Genomic DNA, 11,172 nt, shown 5'->3' on the forward strand with positions numbered 1-11,172 from the left:
TGACACAGAATATTCTTTTTTTGGCCCCAGAAGACAGAACTAATAATGATTGGAAGGTACAGAGACATATTTAAGCTCGTAAGCAAAAATATCCTACTAGTTAGAAGAGAATATACTACTTAAGAAGGGGTTTCTGCCTTACAATGCTGGATGATGGCTTGTCAGGGACATTATAGAGATTTTTTGTTCAGGCATGGGTTAGACATCTACAGATGTCCAAGTTACTATCTATCTTTGAAACTTTGTAATGTCTACATTGGTGGTATCAAACCCAAATAGAAAAGGATGTATTATTATGGGTTTCACATTGACTTCATCTTAAAATGTAATATTATCTTTGTTTTTATGTTTTGTTAAATACTTCTCAATTATGAATTAATTTGGTTTAGATTACACATGGTAGTATTGTGGGTCACTTCTGGAACTTGTGTTTGTCACTTTTTGTTTATACTCATAGAGGTCTCATTTAGCCCTACCAGAGCTATGCTGACATGGCTTTTATGAACTCGGGTTTCTCTCTATGCCAAGATGAGATTTCAGAATAGTGCAAAGTAACAGAAAAAAAAGCTTAAGATTCTCACAAAGCACAAAGTAATAGATATGAAGGCTATACACAATACAACCTTGAATGTCACATCAGTATTCTTCAAAAAGTCATAGGAGGGGGAGCAGCTGGGTGGCTCAGTGGACTGAGAGCCAGGTTTGGAGATGGGAGGTCTTGGGTTCAAATCTGACTTCAAACACTTCATAGCTATGTGTGACCCTGGGCAAGTCACAGCTTCCACTGCCTAGCCCTTAACACTCTTCTGCCTTGGAACCAACACACAGTATTGAGTCTAAGACAGAAGATAAGGGTCGTTAAAAAAAAAAAAGTAATGAGGGAACTTGCTGGTTTCAAAAGGTAGGCCTCTTCTCCGATGGAGATAACATGCCATTGTACTTTATATATGGAAAAGCCTAGGTTAATTTTACTACTTTATAAACTTATTAACAAAGAAAGAAGCAAGAAAAGCAGGAAACTGTGGTGGGGGTGGGGCAATCACAGCAAGTTTCTCTGATAAAGGTCTCATTTCTCATTTCTAAAAATAAGAGCCATTCCTCAAGGATAAGTGATCAAACTATAAGAACAGGCATTTTTCATAAGAATAAATCAAAGCTACCAAGTCATATGAAAAAATGCTTTAGGATATGAATAATTAGAGATGCAAAATAAAACAACTCTGTGGGATCATATCACACCCATTAGATTGACTAAAATGACAGAAAATGAAAATGACAAATGCTAGAGGGGAAGTAGAAAAATAGGTACACAAATTTCACTTCAATAAAATACAAAGTAAACACTAATGTGCTGTTGATGGAGCCATTCTAGAGAACAATTTGGAACTATGTCCAAAGGATCATAAAACTACACAATAGCACTACTGGTCTATACCCCAAAGAGAACAAAGAAAAAGGAAAAGGACCCATGTATACAAAAACAGAAGCTCTTTTTTGGGATGGTAATGAATTAGAAAATGGAAATTGAGGGGAAGTCCATTAATTAGGGAATGGATGAATAAGCTACAGCTTATATGACTGTGATACAATACTATTGTCCTATAAGAAATGATGAAGGGATAGTTTCAGAAAAATCTGGAAAGACTTATATGAAGAGATGCAAAATGAAGTTAACAGAACCAGGAGAATACAATGGGCAAAGTAACAGCAATACTGTAGCAATAATTAATGGCAACTCTTATAAAAGCAATCAATCTTGACAATTCCAAAGGAATATATAAACATGAACCCTTTTTAAAAAAAATGTACTTGTCTAATATGAACTGAATAGATACTACTTTGATTGCTTTTTTAATAACCTAGGGGTGTTAAAAGCAGCATGCTCTCTCAGACTGGCATGGCTCACATAACTGAATAATTCATAAAAAGATTCTCCCTCTGTTGCCAATACCATTTATATATCCTATAATTATTCAGATCTAGAAACCACAACAGGTTTTAAAAATCCTTAGAAGTGATAATTGGTTTTTTCCTCTGCAGTTGGCTTTTAAAATCATAGTAACTTAACTAAAAGTTTTTTCTAAAAGCTTATAATTACATAATACCCAATTTTATAAGCTTATTTAGTAAAATCTGATACCAAAACAGAGCATATTTTTAAAATTCTACTTTTTCTTTCATAAAAAGCAAAGAATTTTAAAAGCAATTTCTAAGTCAAGTTGCATATTTATTTTAAACATATATAACTAACTGTAATATCATGATCAAAATTTTTCTTTTTCCAAAGGGAATTTGTTTTTTAGGTATTTGGTCACAAATCAATTGAAGCCCAGAAACAGAAGACTTTAGTTATTAAATATTCCCAACATGGTATACTCATTCAATACAATTTTCTCATTTTTTAAATCTCTAAAATCTGACCAGTAGTAGTAACCTATCTATCTCAATGATTAATAAACTACAAAGGAGCACTGGGGACAGAGAAACAACGGATTTTAGGCAACTTCTGATTAATGGACCTATTACTTTATCCAGAAGAAATCTTGCTTTCAAATTCTTATAGACAAGTAGGACAATCCTTTGCCCAATTAAATTTTGCATGCATTTCATTTGACCTTCAATATAGCAGGATAGTTTTTGAAATTAAAGTGCACATGACTACTTTCCTAGTCCAGAAAAACTTTTATCTAGGAAAACACAACGGTTCTGCTTTTATCAATTTGAGAGCTGTTGATAGATATTTCTACAGATGAAGAGTTGCAGACAGTGAATTAAGTTTCTGGGCTAAACTGCAACAAACATTCTGCTGCTAAAAGTAATTCTAACAAGGCAGACCAACAAAATGCTATTAGTTTTAATATACACTTGGGATTTCACTGACAGACAATCTCTCCAAAGATATAAATTGCAATCCATTCATGCCTGCCCATCCTGTGTAACTCTCACCAGTAACTTCCTCTAAATTTACCAAATAGGGTCACCTAACGTTTTGATGCTTTCCTCAAGCTCTCCATGTGAATACATCAATGGAGCCTGCAGGATAGACACTTCTCACTTTTGCTGTGAGAAGTTTGTCTTATGGTTGTATATTTCTCTGAAGACTTCTTTCATACAACTTCTGCTGAATAAATATCTCATGGGGTAATATGCTATCCCCGTCCACATCTACCAGGCATTCTTCCACTGCCAGTGTGAGGCCCTTAACTTGTGTTTCACAGATTACATAGCATAGTAGTCCATGATTCAGAGCCAGCTATCATACCAGAAGAATGCTATTTAAAAAGATGGGTCTTTGAACAAAGGTAATAAATTACAGTAGGAATAATTCAGAAGAAATCTGACATTAAGAGAATAATGTATCATATTCACTTTCAGGTAACAACTAATTAAGCAAGACTTAAAAACTCAGGTGTTCTGAGTTTAACTCTGGTACACTTTCCATAATGCCATGCAGGCTTTCCCTGTGATGACAATCAATACCATTAGAATGAATTATAAAAACTTCACTGGAAGGCAACTAAGTGGCTCAGTGCATTGAGAGCCAGCCATGGAGACAGGGGTTCTTGGGTTCAAATGTGCCCTTAAGACATACTTCCTAGCTGTGTGACCTTGGGCAAGTCACTTAATCCCATTTGCCTAGCCCTTAATGCTCTTCCATCTTGGAATCAAAATACAATATTGACTCTAAAACTCTAAGGGTTTAAAAATACATTTTTAGAAAACTTCACCAAATAGAAGATAGGCAAAATAATCACATCTTGTTCACTAATTTAGACTATCCTAGGCTATTTCCAGAAAGAGACATTATTATAAGTGTTGCCATAAATATGTTTCCTTAGTCAACTGGGGGCTACAACAAAAGTTACCAAATATCCATTTTGTTTGAAAAGATTTTCATATCACAGGAGATGCCAAAACTAGGTTTCCAAAGTAAATACTGAAATTGAAGGGGGAGAAGGGAAAATAAGATTTTATATCAGGACATCCTATCATACGACTTTCTTTCATGTATTTTAATATCCAGGAAAATGAGACCTTTCCCATGACTTTGTGCATGTCCTGATCTGTGTTTTTAAACATTCCACTTCTTTTAACTTCTCATACCCCATTTCAATATTTTAAAATCTCTTTCCCATTCTTCAAGACCTAAATCTGTGACAAGTCCCTCCCTTTGGAATATGTATAATTATCAGTCTGGCTTCCTTGAATCTACTCTGTATATTGCTTTGGTTTAGCTAATTATTTACATGTTATTTCCTCCATTAGAATTTAGTTTCTTGAGGGGAGTGTATGTTTTCTGGCTCTCTATATCCTGTGAAAATATATTCACTTATTGTGTGAATAATACCCATATCGGAGTCCAGGGGTCCTGGATTACAGAGAATTCCTTTGTCCAGGGCCTGGATTAGAGGCTCAGACTTGTCGGCTGACTTTTACAAATTAACTACTCACCAATCAGAGATGTCTGGGGATGTCCCAGGGAGGGCTGAATAACAAGCTCCCAAAACTGTATTTAGGGGTAATGCCTATGGAGTCTTTGGTCATTGACCTATCAAATTACAGGTTATATGCTAGCCTAATCAATAATTGATATTCTTACTCCAAAACCTAAGGGGGTGGAGCTGGGAATATTGCTACACTGGGAAAGGGAAATGGCCAAGAAGGTGGGGGGTGAGTGAGCCTTGGAAGGGGAAAAGCCTCCCCAATGCTATGGGGGATTTAAGAGGGTTGCCCTATAGCTTGAAGGCAGACCTAGTCAAGTATTTAAAAATAAATCCTAACCAGAGGCAGCTGGTGGCACAGTGGATAGAGTGTTGGGCCTAGAGTCAGGAAGACTACTGAGTTTAATCTGGCCTCAAAAGATAAAGTTATAATTTTTTTACCTGGTCAATTTCAGAAAATTACCAATCACAAATGCTTCTCAGCCTATGTTAACTGGCAAATTAGGAAAGTCTCTCATAATAAAACTCCTATGTTACTAAAAATTTGCATTATAAGGGTTTTCTTTTCTCACATAGTCAGAGTACTATCTTAAATAGTGTGTAAAATCAAATCAACAAACATTTATTATTTACTATGTGCTAGGCAACTATGCTAAATGCTGGGAATCACACACAAACAAAAGAGATAATTAGGCTCTGCCATTACTAAGTATAGGCATGAAGATGCTCAATCCAATGGAAGAAGCAACACATAAAAAAAGGAGCTGAAAAGGGGGGTTGGGGAGTAAGGAAATACCTGTACATAGTAACATGAGTGAAAAATCTGGAGACTCAGAAGCAAAATTGAGAGAGGAATGAAGAAGTGAACATGGCTGGCTTTGGCAGTTCTTTGGTTGAAGGTTCCAAAAGGAATTCAACAATAGAGAATGCAGGGATCATAGGGATAAAAGGGTTTTCCAAGATGAGAGAGCTACCGAAACATGGTAAAGAAAAAATTAGGAACAAAGCCCAGAAAAGAATTAAGGGTCTTGGCTGGCTAAAACCTTCCTTAAAATTTCCATGAGAATGATCAATCAATACAGGGAAAGAAACCATATGGTGAGAAGGTGACTATCTAACTGTTCCATGGAGAAAATTATAGACTTCATTTGCTTTCAAGCTCTATTTCTCTTTATACTCCAAGCCAAGAAGCCCAAATAAGAGCTCTGTAATTTATGCTATCTTAAATTCTTGACTTACATCACAAAAGTGAGTTTTGTATTCAATTTTTGGTGAAAATGTTTACCATTTTCTACTCACTTATTCCTAACACATTGACTTGCTGCCCAAACTCATTAAAAGCACTGTGAGTGGCACTATTTGCCTATTAAATCCTTACTAAGCTTTAGGGAAACTAAATAGCAATTGATTCAGAAATGGGAGTTGGCCTTAAATTAAACAGCACTATGTCCTAGCACTGTGATGGTGAACCTATGGCACACAAAGACCTCTCTGTGGACATGGGTAGGCCCCTGACTTGGCTGGCTGGGGTGGCCCTGCCTCCAAATTGCAGGGGCTAAGCCCAGCTGAGCTTGGCTCAGCCTGAGGTGGGCTGAGCTATGCCCTTCTGCCCTACCCACCAGCCTCTTCCAGGCAAGCAGTGGTGGCCACACCCTGCAGGCCTCCTGGAGCCAAGGAGAGTACAGTGGCTATGCCACTCAGGCCCCAGGAGCTGAGCTGCAAGAGTAATGGACCTGACCCTCTGGCCACAAAAGCAGAGGGATGCAGCTACCAGGGTTGGTAGCTTGACTCTGCCCTGCAAATGCAAGGGGAGGGTATAGGGCACTGGAGTCTCCTGGAGGAGCTCAGTCTCCTCCCCTGGCTTTACCCCCAAAACACAGGGGTGGGTGGGGCATGGCACACAAAGAGGGATGGGCACTGGCACATGGGTAGGACATAGCACAAGTCCCTAAAAAGTCCAAAAAGGTACTCCATCACTGTCCTAGCAACTTATCTCTAGGGAAATATATTAGTTCCCTAGCTGTGTGATCCTGGGCAAGTCACTTAACCCCAATTGCCTAGCCCTTATTGCTTTTCTGCCTTAGAATTGATACTGAGTATCGAATCTAAGTTTTGTTAGGGTAAGAATTTAATGAGCTAATTAACTTAGAAGGATTTAGTTTAGAGAAAGAGTTTTGGATTTTACTTTGGATCCTTTAAACAGGAAGAAAAGACTTGTCTGTGGGTGACTTTAAGAGAATTGCATGATAGGAGAGTCAGTGCATTGGTCACTCAGAGCTTACTCGCTTGGAGCAGGTGTCTGGACAGTTTGCTCTGATCAATCTGTGAAGGTTTTTCATGAGAGTTAACTTTGGAGAAATTGAGAAATATCTTTAGATCTGAAGATGATTAGTTGGAGTGAGCAGTTTTTCTCTGAGAGGGAAAAAAACGGCCAGAGGGGGCGCTGTTTCCTCTCACTGAAGCAGTGTCCGTTTCTGGCACCCTGCTGAGAAGAGATCAAACCTAACAGTCACTTTTTGACAATTAGTTTGAGGAAGCTGGTGAATTTTTTATAGATAATTTAAGAAGAATTATATGATTTTAGATAATCTATTAAGAAAGCTTTATTTAAATAGATTTAATCTTTAGATAGTAAGAATAGATCAGTGTAGGTTTACCCTGGTGAACAAAGAAGCAGTCCCTTGAGGGACACAGGGGGTTCTAGGTTGTAGTTAGAAATCTTAGCGTTAGATTATTTAATAGATTCTACTTTATTTCTACCTTTTATCCTGTCCCTGCCCTTTCACTTAATTATAAATAAATAAGGAGTTGAATTAAGCTGCATCCAGCAAATTCATAAACCATCTTCAATCAGAGCTCCCTGAAAGTGTTAGCCTATCAATATCAACTGGCTATCAATATCAATATATCAATATACATAACAGTTTGATATAACAAAGTTCAGGTCTAGACTGTAAAAGCTGAAATTTAACTTAGTTGATATTAAATCTAAAATTTTCAAATTTCAATTAGATACATTAAAGAACATCTAATTGATCAATTATATAGCATAAAAGGTGACCTAATTCACATAAACATTTTAAGGTTCTAAAAGAGGATAAAGAAATGTTTTTCATTCATCATATTTCCCATTTAAAACAACAATACTAAAAGTCATCTGGTTGTTAGCATTAACTAAAGGCCTCTATAACACTTATCACAGAAAAGGGGAAGTTTATTTTCCCATAAGGATTAATAATCTAAAGCCTCCAGTATGAAAAAGGAAGTTTATGAGTGCTTTGTTATTGTGTTTTTCAAATACAGTACCCTTTGAAAATAATGAGAAGATGTCTCTCTCTTAAGGTTCGATAAGTTGTGTCATGGTCCTATATGAAAAACATGCTATTAAATTATAGATGTTATACACTCAAATATAATATTCCAATAGGAGAAAGAAAGCAGCAAGTAAATGTTCCATGTTACTTATTTAAACACCAGCCCAAGAAAGGGTGATGAAAAAGAGAATTTTAACAAAATAGTCCTTTTAAATTCTGTTAATAGAACATTGATATGTGAACTAAAGTCATTGGAATTCTGACAACTACTATAAATACATTGTTTTCTCTTGAGGAAAAAAATTCACATTTTATATATTTACATAGGCTAAGTAATGAACTATAGAGTTTTCTTTTAGGAAATATAGCCTATGGAAGGGAAGACAAACATCAATAGATCTTAAATGACTTTAGCTGTATTAGAAACTATCTGAAGTATACAAGAAATGAGATTAAAAACCTTTCACTTCATCTTGGTTCATTTAAACAGGTTAATTCAGAATAATGAAATTGAAAAAAGACTCACTACAATATAGTAAAAATAAGATCATATTCAAGTAATGATACATATAATTATATATTTTTATATCCTAGCTATTTTTAAATCTCTCATAAACTTAAGTCATCTTCACAATAAGTGACTCTTTGTGGTATGTTCAAATAGAGAAAACCAAAATAAAGTAAACCTACCCCTGATTTTCCTTAAACAATTAAAAAGTCCAAATTCATATACCTGTAAATGTTGTGCTTAGTTATTATAATAATGACTTCTCTAAGTTTCTAATATCTATTAATCAGTGATTTAGCTTGTAAAGCTAACTGAGAATGTAACAAATCTCTCAATAAATCCAGTGTCAGAATATTTAACTGATATCAAGATACACTTTTCTCAGATGCTGAGATATTTAATTGCTTTAAATGTCCAGGATGTCACTAAAGATAACAGACATTTGGGAATTTTTATGGTGGAATCCCTTTTACATCAATATTCATAGCAATTAGTATATGTATTTTTAAATGTAAATTTTAAAGTATGTTTTGTGTAAACTGTAAAATATTGCATTACCAGCTTTTTACATTGGATTCTTTGTCCAGCTAAAGGAAAAGAGACCTACAGTCTGGAGAGGTATCCAAGAAGCTACTCTGGAGAGCTGCCCATATTCTTGTCTATAGCTGGGACAAGAAGGGGGAAAGAAGAAAAGTATACATATAACATATTGATAAAAAAAGAAATTGACAAATGTTAAATGATGGTAAAACAATGAAAAAAATCTATGAGCCAAGAAAATTCCTCGTTAAACTTTTCAAATAGTTACTTTTAAAATGTGTTTTTTTAACAAGATAGGCTAATAAAAATGGTGAGGGGCTCTAATGTTTTATTAAAAGGCATTTAATTCAGAACTATAAGGGGGAAAACAGCCAAAACCAGAGAGAAGGCAAATTCTCCAGGCTGGACAAACCTCTAATTATCACAATGAAAAAACAAACAAAAAAACTACAGAGAAAAAATACTCCTAACTTAACTAACAAGAAAATATTGAGAGGGGAGAGGACTTTATTCTTATGAAATCATAAAATCCACTATTAGGAAATTCATAAACAAGTGTTTACTATGATCTATGAAAGCACTGGAAATTTACCTTCTATCACTGGAGTTTGGAGTTTGAGACAATTTAAAAAAGTATTTTACTAAATGTATTTCAATATTATTGCTGTTATTTGTAATCCTATGTATTTTGCACATTTTAAAACATTTTGAAAAAGGGGTCTGGCAAGCTTCACCAAATTACCAAAGGGATCTATAACCGCACAAAAAGCATTTAGAACCCGTATTCTATCTATCAGAGATATGTGCACATATAATCCTGCACGAAATAAAGGTAACTTTTTTTGGTAGGAAGAGATTGAGAAGGTTTATAGTTTGCACATTTTCTGTCAGAGGGGAATGCGATGTTCAGAAATTTGACTACACCACGGCTTAAAAGCAGTTATCTACATTACAGGATAGTTGTGAGGATCAAAAAAGATGACATGGTAATGCTCTTTGAAAATCTGAAGTGTCATATAAATGTTAGCTCTAATCACACCAATTCAACGATCACTAAGCCAGTGATTCTGAGATCCTTTTATCCAGCACTAAGCTCTCCTGCCCTTTGGTATCACACTGCCTACTGGAAATTTTGAAATGGACATTCTCTTTCTCCCTAAACCCTTTCTTATCCCTAACCTCCTAATTCCCTTTGGGGGCACTCTAATCCCTCAGACTCGAAAACACATTCAATCTTCACCCTCTCGGATTATCTCCCTATACCTGGCCTCTCCCCATTACGGTCCATTCTCTAATCAGTGACCTTCTTCCCCAAGTGCCAACCCCTTGCCCCGCCCCCCGCCCGGTCCCTCTAGTTAGTTTTCTTTCAGTCCTTAGCCGAGGACATCACCCCGCCTTCACGACCCCCAAGAAGTTTGCACTGTGTCCTCGGGAGTGAGAAGTACCCCGACTGATCCGCACAAAAGGGAGTAAGACAGCCAGGTCCCTCCCCTCTTCCCCTCCCCCCACCTCCACTCGTGGCAGCTAAAGAAAGCCGGGTTAAGTTCCTCTCTGTCGGGCCCCAGTCGGGCCTCGAGGCAGCTCGCAGTCGCAGTCGCAGAGGACTCCGAGCCCTAGGGGTGCTTCTCGGCTTTGCCCTCCCACGAAGCTCACACTGGCGACCTACGGCTCCGCTTCTCCCAACACCTGACGGACACTGGAGGCCGGCCTCTACGACGTCGGATCCGCGCAGCCATCGGAGCTGGGGCGGCTAAGGAGGCAGCGGCCCTGCCAGAGGCGGTCTCAGAACGTTCCCCCCTCCCCAAAAAGCAGCGCGGTGGGGGTTCGTGGGTCTACCCTCAGGCCACAGCGAGGTGCACAAGGTGGATAATGGGGGAAGGGGTACGAGGAGCTTAGAAAGCCATCAGCCTAGTTACCTAGCTTTTTCTGAAATGGGTCCAACCCCCTCCTCCTCCCCGCTTCCTGCGCTCTTCCACAAGACGAAGCGCAGGCTGCCCCGGGTCACTCGATCTCTCACTCCCTCCCTCCGGAGCTTCCTTGCTCCGGAGGGCTCCAGCAGGGACTTAGCGCGCGCCTGGGAGCTCCGCCCCGCGATGGTCTACATACGCGCGGGCAAGTCGGCCTGGGCGGAGAGCACCCTGGGAAATGTAGTTCCGCCTGTGCTCTGCTGTTCCCTCTCCCTGGGCTTGGCATCTTGAGGTCAAAGGCATGTGCTTATAGTAGGGTTCCTATGCAGTTGTTGGATCAGGATCATGGATATAGATAGAACTGATAGACATCGTCAAAGCTGACCAGTCCACCCCCCTCATTAATTAACTTAAACATACACATCTACATATGTGCATATAGATATACATATTCTTCTCTA

General features: G+C 37.9%; 1 protein-coding gene across 1 annotated transcript in view; it reads right to left on the minus strand.

Annotated features, from left to right (window-relative positions):
• The window catches only part of KLHL8 (kelch like family member 8), a 51,111-nt gene extending 40,156 nt beyond the window's left edge, over positions 1-10,955 (minus strand). The window contains exon 1 of the mRNA XM_044680273.1: positions 10,721-10,955. The gene's annotated coding sequence lies outside the window, so the exon portion shown is untranslated. The remainder of the gene's footprint in view (positions 1-10,720) is intronic.
• Between the last annotated feature and the right edge of the window lie 217 nt (positions 10,956-11,172).

The sequence above is a fragment of the Gracilinanus agilis genome, chromosome 6 (genome assembly GCF_016433145.1).
Source record: "Gracilinanus agilis isolate LMUSP501 chromosome 6, AgileGrace, whole genome shotgun sequence".
Classification (NCBI taxonomy): domain Eukaryota; kingdom Metazoa; phylum Chordata; class Mammalia; order Didelphimorphia; family Didelphidae; genus Gracilinanus; species Gracilinanus agilis.